This window comes from Mus caroli, unplaced genomic scaffold, assembly GCF_978045245.1.
Source record: "Mus caroli unplaced genomic scaffold, Mus_caroli_1 scaffold_15, whole genome shotgun sequence".
Classification (NCBI taxonomy): Eukaryota; Metazoa; Chordata; class Mammalia; order Rodentia; family Muridae; genus Mus; species Mus caroli.
Window position 1 is genome coordinate 58,989,840 of NW_028227270.1, and position 21,210 is coordinate 59,011,049.

Here is a 21,210-nt window from a genome sequence, read left to right on the forward strand (position 1 = left end):
TGAAGCAATCCCTCTAAAACCAGGGACTAGACAAGGCTGTCCACTTTCTCCATACCTATTCAACATTGTACTTGAAGTCCTAGCCAGAGCAATTCAACAACAAAAGGAGATCAAAGGGATACAAATTGGAGAAGATGAAGTCAAAATATCACTCTTTGCAGATGATATGATAGTATATATAAGTGACCCTAAAAATTCCACCAGAGAACTCCTAAGCCTGATAAACAGCTTCGGTGAAGTAGCTGGATATAAAATTAACTCAAACAAATCAATGGCCTTTCTCTACACAAAGAATAAACAGTCTGAGAAAGAAATTAGGGAAACAACACCCTTCTCAATAGTCACAAATAATATAAAATATCTTGGCGTGACTCTAACTAAGGAAGTGAAAGATCTGTATAATAAAAACTTCAAGTCTCTGAAGAAAGAAATTATAGAAGATCTCAGAAGATGAAAAGATCTCCCATGCTCATGGATTGGCAGGATCAACATTGTAAAAATGGCTATCTTGCCAAAAGCAATCTACAGATTCAATGCAATCCCCATCAAAATTCCAAATCAATTCTTCAACGAATTAGAAAGTGCAATCTGCAAATTCATCTGGAATAACAAAAAACCTAGGATAGCAAAAACTCTTCTCAAGGATAAAAGAACCTCTGGTGGAATCACTATGCCGGACCTAAAGCTCTACTACAGAGCAATTGTGATAAAAACTGCATGGTACTGGTATAGTGACAGACAAATAGACCAATGGAATAGAATTGAAGACCCAGAAATGAACCCACACACCTATGGTCACTTGATCTTCGACAAGGGAGCTAAAAACATCCAGTGGAAGAAAGACAGCATTTTCAACAAATGGTGCTGGCACAACTGGTTGTTAACATGTAGAAGAATGCGAATCGATCCATTCCTATCTCCTTGTACTAAGGTCAAGTCTAAGTGGATCAAGGAACTTTACATAAAACCAGAGACACTGAAACTTATAGAGGAGAAAGTGGGGAAAAGCCTTGAAGATATGGGCACAGGGGAAAAATTCCTGAATAGAACAGTAATGGCTTGTGCTGTAAGATCGAGAATTGACAAGTGGGACCTCATGAAACTACAAAGCTTCTGCAAGGCTAAAGACACCATCAATAAGACAAAAAAACCACCAACAGATTGGGAAAGGATCTTCACCTATCCTAAATCAGATAAGGGACTAATATCCAATATATATAAAGAACTCAAGAAGGTGGACTCCAGAAAGTCAAATAACCCCATTAAAAAATGGGGCTCAGAACTGAACAAAGAATTCTCACCTGAGGAATACCGAATGGCAGAGAAGCACCTGAAAAAATGTTCAACATCCTTAATCATCAGGGAAATGCAAATCAAAACAACCCTGAGATTCCACCTCACACCAGTCAGAATGGCTAAGATCAAAAATTCAGGTGACAGCAGATGCTGGCGAGGATGTGGAGAAAGAGGAACACTCCTCCATTGTTGGTGGGATTGCAAGCTTGTACAACCACTCTGGAAATCAGTCTGGCGGTTCCTCAGAAAATTGGACATAGTACTACCGGAGGATCCAGAAATACCTCTCCTGGGCATATATCCAGAAGATGTCCCAACCGTTAAAAAGGACACATGCTCCACTATGTTCATAGCAGCCCTATTTATAATAGCCAGAAGCTGGAAAGAACCCAGATGTCCCTCAACAGAGGAATGGATACAGAAATTATGGTACATTTACACAATGGAGTACTACTCAGCTATTAAAAAGAATGAATTTATGAAATTCCTAGCCAAATGGATGGACCTGGAGGGCATCATCTTGAGTGAAGTAACACAATCACAAAAGAACTCACACAATATGTATTCAATGATAAGTGGATATTAGCCCAAAACTTAGGATACCCAAGATATAAGATACAATTTGCTAAACGCATGAAACTCAAGAAGAATGAAGACCAAAGTGTGGACACTGTGCCCCTTCTTAGAATTGGGAACAAAACACCCAGGGAAGGAGTTACAGAGACAAAGTTCGTAGCTGTGATGAAAGGATGGACCATTTAGAGACTGCTGTATCCAGGGATCCGTCCCATAATCAGCTTCTAAACGCTGACACCATTGCATACACTAGCAAGATTTTGCTGAAAGGACACAAATATAGCTGTCTCTTATGAGACAATGCCGGGGCCTAGCAAACACAGGAGTGGATGTTCACAGTCAGCTATTGGATGTATCACAGGGCTCCCAATGGAGAAGCTAGAGAAAGTACCCAAGGAGCTAAAGGGATCTGCAACCCTATTGTTGGAACAACATGATGTACTAACCAGAACCCTGGAGCTCTTGTCTCTAGCTGCATATGTATCGAAAGATGGCCTAGTCGGCCATCAATGGAAAGAGAGGCCCATTGGACTTGCAAACTTTATATGCCCCAATATAGGGGAATGCCAGGGCCAAAAGAATGGGAATGGGTGGGTAGGGAAGTGGGGGGCGCTATGGGGGACTTTTGGGATAGCATTGGAAATGTAATTGAGGAAAATATGTAATAAAAATATTAAAAATCAAAAAAAAATTAAAATTCAGAATACTCCAAAAAAAAAAAAATGGGGCTCAGAACTGAACAAAGAATTTTCACCTGAGGAATACCGAATGGCAGAGAAACACCTGAAAAAATGTTCAACATCCTTAATCATCAGGGAAATGCAAATCAAAACAACCCTGAGATTCCACCTCACATCAGTCAGAATGGCTAAGATCAAAAATTCAGGTGACAGCAGATGCTGGCGAGGATGTGGAGAAAGAGGAACACTCCTCCATTGTTGGTGGGATTGCAAGCTTGTACAACCACTCTGGAAATCAGTCTGGCGGTTCCTCAGAAAATTGGACATAGTACTACCGGAGGATCCAGAAATACCTCTCCTGGGCATATATCCAGAAGATGTCCCAACCGGTAAAAAGGACACATGCTCCACTATGTTCATAGCAGCCCTATTTATAATAGCCAGAAGCTGGAAAGAACCCAGATGTCCCTCAACAGAGGAATGGATACAGAAATTATGGTACATTTACACAATGGAGTACTACTCAGCTATTAAAAAGAATGAATTTATGAAATTCCTAGCCAAATGGATGGACCTGGAGGGCATCATCTTGAGTGAAGTAACACAATCACAAAAGAACTCACACAATATGTATTCACTGATAAGTGGATATTAGCCCAAAACTTAGGATACCCAAGATATAAGATACAATTTGCTAAACGCATGAAACTCAAGAAGAATGAAGACCAAAGTGTGGACACTGTGCCCCTTCTTAGAATTGGGAACAAAACACCCAGGGAAGGAGTTACAGAGACAAATTTCTTAGCTGTGATGAAAGGATGGACCATTTAGAGACTGCCGTATCCAGGGATCCATCCCATAATCAGCTTCTAAACGCTGACACCATTGCATACACTAGCAAGATTTTGCTGAAAGGACCCAAATATAGCTGTCTCTTGTGAGACGATGCCGGGGCCTAGCAAACACAGGAGTGGATGTTCACAGTCAGCTATTGGATGTATCACAGGGCTCCCAATGGAGAAGCTAGAGAAAGTACCCAAGGAGCTAAAGGGATCTGCAACCCTATTGTTGGAACAACATGATGTACTAACCAGAACCCTGGAGCTCTTGTCTCTAGCTGCATATGTATCGAAAGATGGCCTAGTCGGCCATCAATGGAAAGAGAGGCCCATTGGACTTGCAAACTTTATATGCCCCAATATAGGGGAATGCCAGGGCCAAAAGAATGGGAATGGGTGGGTAGGGAAGTGGGGGGCGCTATGGGGGACTTTTGGGATAGCATTGGAAATGTAATTGAGGAAAATATGTAATAAAAATATTAAAAATCAAAAAAAATTAAAATTCAGAATACTCCAAAAAAAAAAAAATGGGGCTCAGAACTGAACAAAGAATTCTCACCTGAGGAATACCAAATGGCAGAGAAACACCTGAAAAAATGTTCAACATCCTTAATCATCAGGGAAATGCAAATCAAAACAACCCTGAGATTCCACCTCACATCAGTCAGAATGGCTAAGATCAAAAATTCAGGTGACAGCAGATGCTGGCGAGGATGTGGAGAAAGAGGAACACTCCTCCATTGTTGGTGGGATTGCAAGCTTGTACAACCACTCTGGAAATCAGTCTGGCGGTTCCTCAGAAAATTGGACATAGTACTACCGGAGGATCCAGAAATACCTCTCCTGGGCATATATCCAGAAGATGTCCCAACCGGTAAAAAGGACACATGCTCCACTATGTTCATAGCAGCCCTATTTATAATAGCCAGAAGCTGGAAAGAACCCAGATGTCCCTCAACAGAGGAATGGATACAGAAATTGTGGTACATTTACACAATGGAGTACTACTCAGCTATTAAAAAGAATGAATTTATGAAATTCCTAGCCAAATGGATGGACCTGGAGGGCATCATCTTGAGTGAAGTAACACAATCACAAAAGAACTCACACAATATGTATTCACTGATAAGTGGATATTAGCCCAAAACTTAGGATACCCAAGATATAAGATACAATTTGCTAAACGCATGAAACTCAAGAAGAATGAAGACCAAAGTGTGGACACTGTGCCCCTTCTTAGAATTGGGAACAAAACACCCAGGGAAGGAGTTACAGAGACAAATTTCTTAGCTGTGATGAAAGAATGGACCATTTAGAGACTTCCGTATCCAGGGATCCATCCCATAATCAGCTTCTAAACGCTGACACCATTGCATACACTAGCAAGATTTTGCTGAAAGGACCCAAATATAGCTGTCTCTTGTGAGACGATGCCGGGGCCTAGCAAACACAGGAGTGGATGTTCACAGTCAGCTATTGGATGTATCACAGGGCTCCCAATGGAGAAGCTAGAGAAAGTACCCAAGGAGCTAAAGGGACCTGCAACCCTATTGTTGGAACAACATGATGTACTAACCAGAACCCCGGAGCTCTTGTCTCTAGCTGCATATGTATCGAAAGATGACCTAGTCGGCCATCAATGGAAAGAGAGGCCCATTGGACTTGCAAACTTTATATGCCCCAATATAGGGGAATGCCAGGGCCAAAAGAATGGGAATGGGTGGGTAGGGAAGTGGGGGGCGCTATGGGGGACTTTTGGGATAGCATTGGAAATGTAATTGAGGAAAATATGTAATAAAAATATTAAAAAAAAAAAGAACTCCCAGACAGATTATCTAGACCATGGCTCTGCCTGCCTTCCCAAGGAGGCCTTCTGTGGCCTGAGGAACATCCCTTCCCAATCAATCCCCTGCCTATTGAAGGCCAGCTTAAGAACACAATCAACAGGAACAGGGTAATATGACAGCACTGGACCTCAGCTATCATACTACAGCTAGCCCTGGATATCCTAACACACTAAGTCCATATCAAACAGAAAGCAGATATCCAAAACATATTTAAAAACTCAAGAAACTAGACACCAACCATTCAAATAAAGCAATTTAAAACTGAAGTGCAGATCTAAGCAGAAAATGTTCAACAGAGCAATCTCTAATGGCCAAGAAGCAGGTAAAGAAATATCTAACATCCTTAGTCATAAGGGAAATGAAAAACAAAACAACTCTGAGATTCCATCTCACACTCATCAGAATGGCTAAATTCAAAAAACTAAAGCAACAGCCTGTATTGGCGAGAATGTGCAGCAAGGAGAGTACTACATTTGTAGTAAGTTGAAAATTTGCATAACCACTTTGGAAATCTATTTGGTGGTTTCTCAGAAAACTGGTCATACTTCTACCTAAAGACCCAGAGATACTCCTCCTGGACATATACTTAAAACATGCTCCACCAACCACAAGGACATTTGTTCAACTATGTTCGTAGCAGCTTTTTTTTTTTTTTTTTTGACAGAAACCTGAAACAAGTTAGATGTCTCTCAACCCTAGAAAAAGGGTTAAAGGACATCATTACTACCATTATCCCCAACGGATAAAGAAAATGTGGTACATCTACACAATGGAAAACTACTCAGCTATTAAAAAGAAGGACATCATTAAATTTGCAGGCAACTGAAAAAAAAAAAAAGAAAATTATTTCAAATTTGAACAAGACATACTAGCTTGCTTGAGTTCCTGACTCTTATAAGGAAAATGGTTCCCCTGTGCTCTCTGTTCATCTGACAGCATTCTCATGTTTACTACTAGAAAATATCAGAGCACCATCCATGAGAATGGCACTGTACTGGGTACTTCACAGCATTAACACCGTCATACAAATGAGAGACAGAATGAAAACTTGATGATATGAGCCTACCTAAGACGAAATTTCCAGAATAAACAGAGTGATACTCTCAAAAGTAGGTAAAATCCTGAATGAATGTGTACTGTTCATACAGATATGGTCCTGATAACTTCCCCAGACTGTCAGATCCATGGGAATGGTAAAGACTTCATTATGTATAGAAAATCTGTATGGTCAACCTTACCCTCTTCTAAGATGTAGTGTTAATGACTGATTAACATCTATGGGAAACATGTGTAAATGCAAGAATTTTCAACCACATCTCCCTGCTACCTGATATTTAGAGACTGAGAGTTCTCTACTAAAGAAATCTCCTGTCCTTCACTTGTTTATAAGTATACTGAGTCTGGGTTGACTAGTAGGTAACTATCAGCACAGTGAATACAGTCTAATGCATCACAGATTTTCTGTATGCGTGCTTGTCATTTCTTTAATTTCTCTTACCTCCTCATTTCAAGTCACCAGAGTCAGGTTTCTAGGACTCACCTTTGCTGGAAGGCAGAACTGATATCATAAGTTTTCAACCCAACCTCCTCAAAAAATATTAATACAGAATTGTTCTTATCTAATGGAAATGCAGGGTCAAATAGTGGATCAGAGACTAAAGAAAAGGCCATCCAGAGACTGTTCCACATAGGGATCCATTCCATCTGCAGACACCAAACCCATACACTATTGCTGATGCCAAGAAGCACTTGCTGACAGGAGCCTGGTATAGCTGTCCCCTGAGAGACTCAGCAAGAGCCTGATCAATATCCTTGCGGATCCTCATAGTCAACCATTGGACTGAGCATAGAGACCCCAATAGAGGAATTACAGGGAGGTTTGAAGGAGCTGAAGGAGTTTGCAGCACCAGAGCAGGATGAACAATAGCAACCAACCAGACTGTCCAGAGCTCCAAGGAACTAAAGCACCTACCAAATTGTACACATGACTCCAGCTGCATATAGAGAAAATGGCCTTATTGTGAGGGCTGGACTTTGGTCCTATGGGATCTTGCTGCTCTGTTCCATCATTGCCATTGCATTTCTTTTAATCCAGAGGAAATCAAGGTCAAAAGTTTTGAGGGTTTATTTGTTTCCTTATCACTCCAACAGGCATATTGTCTGGCTACAAGATGTGGCCTCATCCAGTCTGTGTGCCCACTGTTAGTCATCTCAGCTTATATAACCTGCATTGATTCTTGGGAGCCTCCCCATATCAGGTCTCTGGAGTTTCTACTATGGTCTATGAAATAGAATGAGCATACTTGTAATGAAATATGCAGGTGCATTATGCACTAAAATTGGCTCCTCGAAATAGAAGTCAGTGTGTTTCTGAGGAACTAGCAGTCACTGAAGTCAAATCACTAATGGAAATTATTCCTTTTGAGTTGTTTTCCCTCAGAGAGAAAATACAGATGAATAGCTGTGAGTTGCTAAGGCTTGTTCTGAGAACTTTACAAATGCATCAACTATCATTTTAAGGTTGATGATAGAGGACCTAGAACTACAGTGCATATAGGAGTCATCCTAGTATCTTCAGTAATCTCCAACATCTTGGTGCAATTATCTCAGGGAATGATTCAGTAGTTGCGAGATACATTTCAGAAATATGTTTTCGATTGGTTCTTCAGGATGAAATTTCGACTAGCCTCGTCAGAAAGAATTATTCTTCAGGTGATAACGTGCTTTATATTTCAAAACACCTGTACCTAACTTTCAATCTTCTCATCAATGGCTGTTTGATGATTATATTATGCCTCCAGACCCTGGGACTTTATCCTCTTTTTGCATATAATCTGTCTGTCACTGTGAGATATGTTGGGAATTATAATAACTGGGGAGCTGTTTTGGCTGTTACTTTTGATTTAAAGGCTAAATGAGTTAGATTTGGGTCAGATTCTTAACCTCAGCAGCCTATGAAACGCTGTGGATTCCACTGAGACCACATAAGTCACCACAGGTGAAACCTTGCATGGGCCAATACAGATGGAAAGTAATCCTGGAGGGGAGATATAGGAGTCTCTATGAATAATGAGGAAGATCCACAGGGAGAATCTATTCTAAGGATTAGTCCCCTGATATGTTTAAATGGAATGGAGGAGCAGGAAAGGCAAAGAAAAAAGCAGGTCTCTGTGTCCAAGATTGTATAGTGTCTCATTAAGTGCAAGTCTGTATGTCTTCACAAAAAGTTGCATCTGGCACATTCCACACACCTAGTCATCATTGCCACTTACTGGTCAAGTATAGAATGTACTTCCAGACATAAGCCCAGCTACGTCTATTTTCAGTCGACATAATCTGATTTTGTGTCAGGTGGGATCTTTTTATCTGGGTACAAGGACAGTGCTTCTAACACTTCCTAATGCTGTAAATTTTTTTTAATTCCTCAATTTTCAGTGAACCCTCAAAACTAAATCATATCATTGCTCCTTAATAATTGCAATTTTCTTATTGCTATTAATTGTCCTGTTAGTATCTAACAGGCAGATATTTGATATGTGACAAATAGAATGAGAACCAATCTACTATTAGGAAAGTTGCTTTATAAAAATCAGTTATTTAAGAACATGAAAACTAAGAATACATTACTACTCTACTGACCACCACTTGTAGTTCTGTCTACCTCACTTGTAGTTCTGTCTACCTACGGAAGAAGTACATGGAGGTCTGTGAAAGTTGTGTTAAGTAAGACATAAAATTTTATTAACACATATTTTGGCATTCTGATGGTATAATTGTAAAGAACTTAAGTTAAATGGTATTTTGGTTAATTTAGAAACCATTCTATGTGACTAAATAGTGTAATGCATGTAGGAGAGAGGTTTACCACCAGTAAGTCCTGGTAATTACTGGGAATCAGAAGAGTCCCATACAGGCAGGCCATCAGGCACCTCAGCTATTAACCTAGCCAAAAATGTATCTATAAACTTCTAATGAGCTAAATTCCAGGTTGGTTTATATGCTAGTGAACCAGTACATGGCTGAAAGTTCTGATAGTGTGAAGTTAATGCCTAATTATATGGTAAGAAATATTGGAACTGTAGGAAGGTTTTGGCAGATTACACTGCCATGTTCCAAAGATATGAACATCCTAGCTTCTGTGTTGATATCAATATGCAAAAGGACTAAAGACTATTTGCATTGCAACATCCCAAGTGACAATTAAATTTTCCTCACTGTTAGTGGGCCAAGATTTGGCCACTTGTCAGGCAAAGCTATAGGCCTAATGTAATGACCTCCTGGATGTCCACTACTGTGATCCTCATGAGCTTCCACAAATGAAGTATTTCATATAAAACATGGGTGGAGCCTGCAAGATTCCAAAGTGCCATCACTGAAGAATGTTTCCTAGTAGAACTCTACAGTAATATTTTTCCAATGGAACCCTACAGTAATATTTCTGAACAACAGATCTTCTGTACTGGCTTATATTTTTGCACAACCTTTATATTAGCACTACAGCATAAGGAATGTTTGTGGGATGAATGGAATACATTTGAAAGACAAATCTTGTGTGGATATACAAATTGCCTACCTACCTATTTATAGCCTAGCAGTCTGCCCTCAACAAAAAGGGGGGGATCCATTTGTTTCCTCATCCTTAATGACAAGAACCAGCCAGTTTTCCCTTAAGAGACAAATGTCTAGGTGTGTGAGGGAATAAAAGCAACAGTGAAGCATCTAAGGCTTCAGGTGTCCCTGAAGGCAGCATATGGATTTAGAATATGGAGGATGTTCCTTATGTCTTATTCGTGATCAAATATTACATTGAGGGTATACTTTAGTTTTGTAATTTTTCACCTTTCTTTTTAAACAAGTCAAATGCCATTTCAATAAGGAAGTTATAGAAGTAAAAGAGTTTAATGAAGGTAGAGACATGACAGAGAAAGGGGATATAGGTCTTCATGTATTTCAGAGTGCAGGTATGTAGTAGTGACGCAGGAAAGGTGGACTGTTTTGGCCCAAGGCTTCTATTCCTGTTGACTAGCAATTTCCTGCTGATTGTATCTCTCAGTGCTCAAAGATTACCTGACACAAGCTCCAGAGTCATTTGCCACTGGGGCACAAAATCGTGGAATTTCTTCAGTAAAACTTCCAAGCTAAAGTTCATTATAAATGCCCGATACAAAACCACTCAAGTATCTAACTGTTTTTCAAATATTTGTCCCCCAAACACAACTATTCTGCCACTGGAAGGTCTTAGTGATATAAGATATAGATTGAATAATGGGTCTGTACACTGGGATGGGGTCAGCAAATCCATTCATACTAAAGTTAACTTGATTTTTGTTTGGTCACATTGATGGTGTATGAGCTTTACTATGAAGAACTTCTAATGATGGAGACAATGAACATCCTGACATTATTTCATACTCAGAGACCTCAGTTTTATTCACAGGTTTCTTTAAATGTTAGGGTGTTAATAAAACTTTGCTGGTCTACCTGAATTTTCAAAAGTATACCAAGGTGGTTCTATCTGCAGACTTTGAGAAAACATAGATTTATTTATTGAGGTTTCTCATCCAATCCTTCCGAACCGCATGGACTGAGTACTCAACTCCATTGTAGGTTAATAGAGACTGGCGTGTCTCAGGTGTGGAGAGAAAAATGAAAGCTATCTTTTTCCTAGTATTTCCAGGTTCAAGATCACATATGAGAAAAATTTATACTGATGAACTGAGAAACTTTACTAAAGATATTATAGGAAGCAGTACTGGAGAACCAAATACCCAATCACCATGTAAGTAGAAAGTACTTAAGAGATAGCCATTATAAACATTATAGTGTTTATTTTGGGGGGCTTTATCCCAAATCTCAAGAGAAAAGCAGAAGAAACCTTGGTTATATATTGAGTAGTGATTTTTGGCAAGGATTATCCATTATAATAATATGTCACTAAGGCTAGAATGTTGGGAGCCACTTTTTGTTGACCTGAGTGTCATCTCAGTGGGAGTGTTTTGGAACTCACTCTTGTAGAACACATGCTTCATAAAGTGAGAGTTCATGCATTCAGTCTTTATATACTTCCTGTTTTCTGTCCTTCCCATTAACCACCTCTTGAATCTCAGTTGAGTCCTGATATCAATGAGTTGTCTGCCCTTTTTTCAAGAAACTACTGGATTGAATCCTTACATTGAGGACTCCATTTTTACATTTTAAAATATTCTTTGCTAGATAGTGGAATTTCAATCAGGTTTGTGTGGACCTGTAACACAGAAAAGACACTGTTTATTTTACAAATAATCAGTATGCTCTAATGGTATTGAGAGATACCATTAGAGTTCTGAAGGGAAATAGTGGCTGCAACTGATGAAGAGAATGTGATATTTGAACATTCTCTCTTTGAAAATTATTTCAAGTTTGAACAAGACACACTAGCTTGCTTGTGTTCCTGACTTTTGTAAGGAAAATGGTTCCCCTGTGCTCTGTGCTCATCTGACAGCATTCTCATGTTTACTACTAGTAAATATCAGAGCACCATCCATGGGAATGGCATTGTACTGGGTACTTCACAGCATTAACACCTTCATACAAATGAGAGACAGAATGAAAACTTGATGATATGAACCAACCTAAGTCACAATTTCCAGAATATACAGAGTGATACTCTCAAAAGTAGGTAAAATCCTGAATGAATGTGTACTGTTCATACAGATATGGTTCTGATAACTTCCCCAGTCTGTCAGATCCATGGGAATGGTAAAGACTTCATTATGTATAGAAAATCTGTATGGTCAACCTTACCCTCTTCTAAGATGTAGTGTTAATGACTGATTAACATCTATGGGAAACATGTGTAAATGCAAGAATTTTCAACCACATCTCCCTGCTACCTGATATTTAGAGACTGAGAGTTCTCTACTAAAGAAATCTCTTGTCCTTCACTTGTTTATAATAAGTATACTGAGTCTGGGTTGACTAGTAGGTAACTATCAGCACAGTGAATACAGTCTAATGCATCACAGATTTTCTGTATGCGTGCTTGTCATTTCTTTAATTTCTCTTACCTCCTCATTTCAAGTCACCAGAGTCAGATTTCTAGGACTCACCTTTGCTGGAAGGCAGAACTGATATCATAATTTTTCAACCCAACCTCCTCAAAAATATTAACACAGAATTGTTTGTGTCTAAAGGAAATGCAGTGTCAAATAGTGGATCAGAAACTAAAGAAAAGGCCATCCAAAGACTGTTCCACATAGGGATGCATTCCATCTGCAGACACCAAACCCATACTCTATTGCTGATGCCAAGATGCACTTGCTGACAGGAGCCTGGTATAGCTGTCCCCTGAGAGACTCAGCAAGAGTTTTTTTTTTTTTTAAATCCTCAATTTGCAGCGAACACTCAAAACTAAATCATTCCCTTGCTCCTTAATAATTGCAATATTCATATTGCTATGAATTGTCATGTAAATATCTAACAGGCAGAATATTTGATATGTGACACACAGAATGAGAACCAATCTACTATGAGGAAAGTTGCTTTATAAAATCAGTTATTTAAGAACCTGAAAAACTATGAATACATTGCTACTCTACTGATCACCACCTGTAGTTCTCTCTATCTTGGGAGAAGAAATACATGGAGGGCTGTGAATATTGTGTCAAGTAAGACATAAAATTTTATTAACACATATTTTGGCATTCTGATGGTATAATTGTAAAGAAATTAAGTTAAACCTGATTTTGGTTAATTTAGAAACCACTTTATTTGACTAAAATAGTGTGATGCATGTAGGAGAGAGGTTTACCACCATCAAATCCTGGTAACTACTGGGAATCAGAAAAGAGCCCCAGACAAGCAGGCCTGAGGGAACCTCAGATATGATAATAGCCAATAATTTATGTATTAAGTTCTAATGTGATAAACCCTAGGTTGTGTTGAGATGCTAGTTAACCAGACCTTAGCTTCAAGTTCTGATAGTGCAATTTTAATGCCTACTTAAATGGTAAGAAATATTGAAACTATGGGAAGGGTTTGGAGGATCACAATGCTATATCCACAAGACATGAACATTCTACCCTTTTTGTTGGTATGTATCTGCAAGAGGACTTACGACTCTCTTCACTGCCCCATCCTGAGTGAAAATTAAACGTACCCCACTGTTCGTGAGCCAAGATAGGCCAACTTGTCAGGCAAATCTATAGCCTAATGTCACAAGGAGCTCCTAGACGTCCATTACTACCATCCTCACAATCTTCCACAAATGAAGTACTTCATAAAAAAACAATGGACAAACCTGCAAGTTTCCAAATGATGATTGCTGGGGAAAATTACCCAGTGGAACACTACAGCAATATTTCTGCACAACAGATTTTCTCTACTAGGTGTTATTTCTCCATAACATTTATACTAGCACAGCATCATAAGGAATGCTTTTGTGACTGAATGAAATATGTTTGAAACACAAATCTTGAGTTGATATACAAATGGCCTAGCTCCCGACAGCCTCTACACTCCACTATAAATGCAGGGCCAGGTTTGTTCCTCAGCCTTGGTAATAATGTACAGCCTTTTTGTCCTTAAAACAGAAAGGTGTATGTACATGTGTGAGGGATTTAGCAGCAGTGAAGCTTGCAAGGCTTCAGGTGTCCATGAGGGCAGCATTTGGTTTTAAAATATGTAGGATGTTCCTTGTGTCTTATTAATAAACAAATATTATGTTGAGGGTATATTTCTGTTTTGTAATTATTTTCTTTCTTTGGAAACCAGTCAGATGCTACTTAAATAAGGAAGTTATAGAAGTAAAAGAGTTTAATGATGGTAGAGACATGACAGAGAAAGAGGATATAGGTCTTCAGGTATTTCAGAGTGTAGGTATGTAGTAGTGACGCAGGAAAGATGGACTGTTTTGGCCCAAGGCTTCTATTCCCATTGACTATCTCTTTCCTGCTGATTGAATCTCTCAGTGCTCAAAGAGTACCTGACACAAGCTCCTGAATCATTTCCCACTGGGACACAGAATGGTGAAATTTCATCCATAGATCTTTCGAAGCTAGAGTTCCTTATAAATGTCTGTGTGAAACCACTCAAGTATCCGACTGTATTCCAAATATTTTCCCCCAAAACTCACATATTGTGCCAAAGGAGGGTCTTAGTGATACATTAGAGATTGAATAATAGTCTGTACTCTGGAGTGTGAGCAAAATAAAACAGTAGAATCTAGGGATCAACAAATCCATTCAGACTAAAGTGTGAGCTTGATTTTCTGTTTAACCACATTTAGACATATGAGATTTACTGTGAAGAACTTCTAGGGGTGAAGGAGTTGAAAGAGTTCCTGTATTTATTTCACACTCAGTGACCTCAATTCTACTCATGAGTGTCTTTGAAAGGTAAGGGTATTAATACAACTTGATGGACTACCATATTTTTCAGAGTTGTGCTAAGCTGGATCTAGACTCAGAGCTTCCAAAAAACATTGCCTTATACAGTGAAGTTTCTTTTCCCTTCTTTCTGAATTTCCTGGACTGATTTCTCAATGGTATTGTAGGTTGTAGACCCTGCTGTGTATCAGACATGGAGAGAATATTAGAAGCCATCATTCTTCCTAGTATTTCCAAGTTCTAGGTTCCAAACTACAAGAACAACAACAACAACAACTCATATTACAGAACTGAGAAACTATGAAAGTATTTACAGGAAGCAGTACTGTAGAATCAAACACCCAATCACTATGTGAATTAAAAGTATTTAAGAAATAGCTAACATTATATTGCTTATTTGCTGTGCTATGTCCCTAATGCAAAGATAGAAGTAGAAGAAACCTAGTTTATGAATTGAATATTGATTCTTGGCAAGGAATATTCATTTCACCAATAAGATATAAAGGCTAGAATGTCAGGAGTCACTTTTCTTTTAAGGCCAGCTCAATGAAAATGCTTTGGAACCTAGTCTTGTAGAACATGTGCTTTATAAGGTAAAAGTCCATACATTCACCTTCTTTCTCTACTTGCTGTTTTCTGTTTTTCCCATTTACCTCCTCTTGATTCTCACTTGGGTCCTCCTATAACTGGGTTTTATGATCTTCTTCTAAGGACTTGCTGGTACATCCTTATATTTAGAATTCAAATTTACATTTTTAAAAAAAAATTGTCATTGCCAAATAGGGGCATTTTAGTCAGATACCAGGACTTGTAACAAAAGGAAAATCCCTTGTGTATCACCCCAAATCCATCCTACAGTATTGAAAGATCCTCTATGTCTGCATTTTGAGAAACCATAATGGGTCTCAGGTGAAATGTTGAATAGAACTGATAAAGGAAAAATTCTTATTGAACTTCATCTTGTTGAAAATCATCCCAAGTTTGAGCAAGATGTTCTAATATGATTTTTTAACCTGAGTCTTTTCAGGAAAATGATTTCTCTTTGCTCTGTGCTCATCTGATAGCATCATTCTCAGGTGTCCTGCTACTAAATATCAGAGCACACACATAAGCCTGGCACTGTACTTGGTACATGACAACATATAAACTTTCATACAAGTAAGAAGCAGAAACACTACTTGTTATAAACCTATTCAAGTCATACTTATCAGAATAAACTGACTAATAATTTTGAGAGTGCAAGAAATCCCAAGTGAATTTGCACTGTTGATACAGATATGGTCATGTAAAGCTCCCCAATGCCTCAAACCTATGGGAATGGTAAAGACTTTAGTCTGTTTAGAAAATATACATGAGCATGGGAGATATTTCCATCTTCTGAGATCTTCTTTAATTTCTTTTTTCAGAGACTTGAAGTTCTTATCATACAGATATTTCACTTCCTTAGAGTCACGTCAAGGTATTTTATAGTATTTGTGACTATTGAGAAGGGTGTGGTTTCCCTAATTTCTTTTTCAGCCTGTTTATCCTTTGTGTAGAAAAATGCCATTGACTTGTTTGAGTTAATTTTATATCCATCTACTTCATTGAAGCTGTTTATCAGGTTTAGGTGTTCCCTGGTGGAATTTTTAGGGTCACTTATATATACTATCATATCATCTGCAAAAATTAATATTTTGACATCTTCCTTTCGAATTTGTATCCAATTTATCTCCTTTTGTTGTCGTATTGCTCTGCTAGGACTTCAAGTACAATGTTGAATAGGTAGTGCCCCCAATGGAAGAGCTAGAGAAAGTAACCAATGTGCTAAAGGGATCTGTAACCCTATAGGTGGAATAACAATATGAACTAACCAGTAACCCCCAGAGCTCGTGTCTCTAGCTGCATATATATCAGAAGTTGGCCTAGTTGGCCATCAGTGGAAAGAGAGGCCCATTGGTCTTGCAAACTTTATATGCCTCAGTACAGGGGAACGCCAGGGCCAAGAAATGGGAGTGGGGGGCGGTGTAGGGGGGGAGCTGGTGGGGGACTTTTGGGAAAGCATTGGAAATGTAAATGAAATAAATACCTAAAAAAAAAAAAGAAAGAAAAAGAAAAAGAAAATCTATATGGCCAGCCTTACCCTGTTCTAAGAAGTCATGCTAATGAATGAATATTGCCCTATGTAAAATCTATGTATATGCAAGCATTATCAACCCCATTTCTCTTCAACCTGATATTTAGAGAACGAGAGGGCTTCTCTACAGAAATTTCCCACCCAAACTAGCCAACCCTTGTCCTCTTTGGAAATAACAAGTACTCTGAGCTTCTGGGCTGATTAGTAGGTGACTATCATCACAATGAATACAGTGTGACCCACACAGATTTTCTTCATGTGTGTTCGTTATTTTTGTACTGTTATTTTGTTCTGTTATTTCTTTATTTCTAGTCCCCACCCCACAGTCAGCTTTCTAGTACTCAGCTTTCTTGGACAACAAAATTCAGACCATATGATCTGAAAAGGCTACTTGTCATGAAACACTTTCAAAAATTCCTGACCAGAGAGGGAAGGTATGTTTTTGGTGCTTGGAAGCACAGGAGGAAGACAAAGTGTTTGAAATGTATTATATGAGAGAGGAACCCTTTTTTTTTTTTTTTTTTTTTTTTTTGGTGTGAGGAGATGAGGGGAGAGAGGAGGCCTGCCCCATCACTCCTACAGTATTTGTAACAGCAATCGGCCCGGCACTTTTATAACTATCTATGTAGAACATGATATTTTATATGCATGTATTTCACTGTTTCCAAATTGCTAGGATTTGTACAAAAGGGTTAACATGGAGTTAGTACCCTTGTGGCTCTTTAAAACAAAACATATTATAAAATTTTCAAAGTTTTCAAGTTTAACCAAATCTCTGCACTATTCATTTGGAAAGGAATTCTGTGATTAATTCACTGTTGCCTTCAAAGCAGCACATGAACAAGATGAACTCTCCATGGCAGGACCATGGGACTGAAAAGCACAGTTAATGTGATCGAAGATGTCATAATGGTCACTGAAGAGTTTCCAACTTGCTAAATGGTGCTGCAGGTCAAAGGAATTAGAAGTTGTCTGAAGATGGGATATACAACGAAATGTTTCTAAGGTTTTAAAAGGGCATATGAGATTCTCTAAATATAACGTCTCATTTTTTTTTTTTTCAGTGTAGTGATGCCACCGGCAAGTTTCTTTTTTCTTTTTTTTTATTAGGTATTTTCCTCAATTACATTTCCAGGGACAGGGACTTTAGAGGTCAGTTGGCATAGGGGTGGGGACATCTATGTGGACACAGGGGGCAGGGGACCAGGTATGAGATATGGAGCAGTAGTATGGTGGACAGGGTTGGGGAATAAAATATGGAATATTAAATAAATAATTTTTAAAAAACAAAAACTGAAAGTAATAAATACATAATAAAACAGCAAATAAACAAAAATAGGCAAATCAACAAAAATCAAAACACGAAGCTTCCAGAATAATAACATAAAGAATATGGAAAGCTGCAGAGTGAAAAGATAAAATAATATTTAAAAAGGCTAACCTATTGCATTAACACCTGATTTCTCAATGGAGATTGTTAAAAAAAAAAAGAGTGGGGACGAGTCATTCTCAGTTGTTTGTATATGAAGACGTTAATCACACAATCACACAAACACATGTACACACACACACACACACACACACACACACACACACACACACATAGTAAATGATCCCAGACCAGCAAATAAATAGAAGTGGAAAATGTTACAGCAACAAAATAGTGGGACTAAACAAACACTGTTCATTGATAACTCTATGATCAATGGTCTCAGTTCTCCAATATGAAGACACAGTATAACAGAATAGATGAAAAATAGGATCTACATTTCTGCTAAAACTAAGTAACACACCTTAACATCAGGGATAAATATCATCAGAGGGTTATAAGATAGAAAAGTATATGTGAATTGAAAAATAATGATGCAAGTAGAGGACACCATCTTTGTATTCTCCTGGAAAGCCTTAGTAAAATGCATCTGTAGGAGACAAAATACCAGGCCTTGAAAAAAAGTGGAGGATTTAGACCATCAAATGAAAACAATGATAAAACAAAACAAGAAACACAACGAAGATACATAGAATTGAAAAGACAATATCTATACATCACAGACATGGAAGGAATAGAAGAATCCCATATGAGTATCATGATTGATATTTTCACCAACATCATAGAATAAAATTGCTCCAATCTCCCTGAGCAAATTACGCACAATATATTAAGTAGCATGCGAAAAAACTCCACATATAGTATCATAGTTAAACATTAAATAAGAAGATTAAGAAAAGGTTTTAAATTCCACAAGAAAAAAGCCACAGATTGCAAAACAGTTCAAACCCATCAGAATAACAAAAGACATCTCAATGAAAAATTTATCGACCTATACTAAACTTATTCAGCAAAAATGATCTAACAACGTTGAAGGACAATGAAAACCTTTCTATGACACATGCTATCCAAACTATATCTGCCAACTAGTTGTGATGGCAAATATTGTTTACCAACTGGACATAAATGAAAAGAGGACCCTCCTTTGAGAAATGGTACACATAAGATTCGCGGGATGACACACCTTTTGGATATTTTGTTTACTTTTAATTGATATGAAAGGTCAATCCCATTTGAGTTTACACCATCCTGATACAAGTAGAACTGGCCCATACAAGAATAATGGCTGAACATGAGCCTGAGATTAAATAAATATTTAGCATTTGAACATGGATTCTCTATCATACCGGTGCCTTGCGTTTCATGCCTTGGCCTTGGAAATTATTAATTGTCAACTGTAAAATGGACCCTTTCATTACTCAATTTTCATTGCTCATGATATCAATCCTAATGAGAGAAGTTAAAAAAGAACAGAAATCAGTAACTGGGGAATGAGGAGTTGCTATGATAGACATGATTGTGTTACATTGGAAGATTTTGGTTTCATTTGGAACCTTGGTCTACAAAAGTCACTGAGTGCTCAGAGCTTCTCAAGATGTTCAGTGATTTCTATAAATTATGAAGAAAATCTGTGGCAAGAAAAGATGTCGACTATTGGAAATCTCATAGGTTTTATGTCTGAAGCTATGAGAAAAAAAATGATGGAGATTGAATGTTATGTCTAGAAATAAATACATATTTCACAAACAAAAGTCTGAGCATTCTGATTTCCTAAGTGTAAGGAACATAGCTTTAAAAAGGCTTTTGACTCCTCAGAAAATTGGACAGAATAATACTGGAAGATCCAGCAATACATCTCCTGGGCATATACTCAGAAGAAGGTACAACAGGTAATAAGAACACATGCTCCACTATGTTCATAGCAGCCTTATTTATAATAGTCAGAAGCTGGAAAGAACCCAGATGTACCTCAACAGAAGAATGGATACAGAAAATGTGGTACATTTATACAATGGAGTACTACTCACCTATTAAAAACAATGAATTTATGAAATTCTTGGACAAATGGATTTATCTAGAGGATATCATCCTTAGTGAGGTAACCCAATCACAAAAGAAGTCATTAGATATGAACTCACTGATAAGTGGATATTAGCCCAGAAACATAGAACACCCAAGATACAATTTGCAAAACATAATTTAGAATTTTTTTTTGCATGAGAGCAGGAATGATTTAGAAGATATGAAATAGAATTTTGTCACCAGAAATCTCTAGTAAGAGCTAGGTATTAGAAGCAAGCTACAGGCAGGACAGTGATCAGCTCAGACACGAACCTAGATCAGGAAATATCTATACTATTCTAATGACGTAAGCTCCATTGGGGTATTGATAAGATAGTAAATTAGCCCAAAGCTGGGACACCTGATAGGACAAAACTTCTGTATAATTAAGAGTTAAAATTATTGAAAGTTTAGGAATTGTCTGATGGATTACTCTGATGTGCTCTGGAAACATGTCTTCTCTGCTATGTATTTACCACATATAAATTGTCCAAGAGGACATAAGACACTGCATTGCCTGGGTTTCAGTGAACACTGAGCTTTCGGCACTGTTACTGAGTGCAAATCAAACTTTCTGTTGATCATAGTCATTGGCCTAATCTCACAAAAACCTCCTAGACCTCCCTTAGTGACATCACTGAGCCTGCCACTGATGAAAGACTTGAAAGCATCCAAGAGTCAAGTCTGTAAGCTTTAAAAGAATCATCACTGGATAAGACTGACCAGTGGAACTCATCAGTGGCATTTCCACACAATTTCTCTTCCATGTTTGGCGAGATGTCTGTTTAATATCTATATTAGCATGAGATTATAAATTATGTTTCTGTGAATCAGCCAAGTATACTTAAAACAAATCTTGTGTGGACTTCTAATCATCTACTGCCTTCCAACCCATAAGCCCATAGACTATGCAAAATAGATTGGGACATTTTTATACTGAGCATCATCCTTGATGCCAAGAATCAGCTTGTTTGCCCTTACTTGTGAAATGTGTCCTTATGGCTAGGGTTTCAGCATAAGAGGAACTCATCAAAGGCAGGGAGGTGCTCCACCAAATCTGATCATGATTTTAGAATGTAGAGAAAACACCTTATACCTTA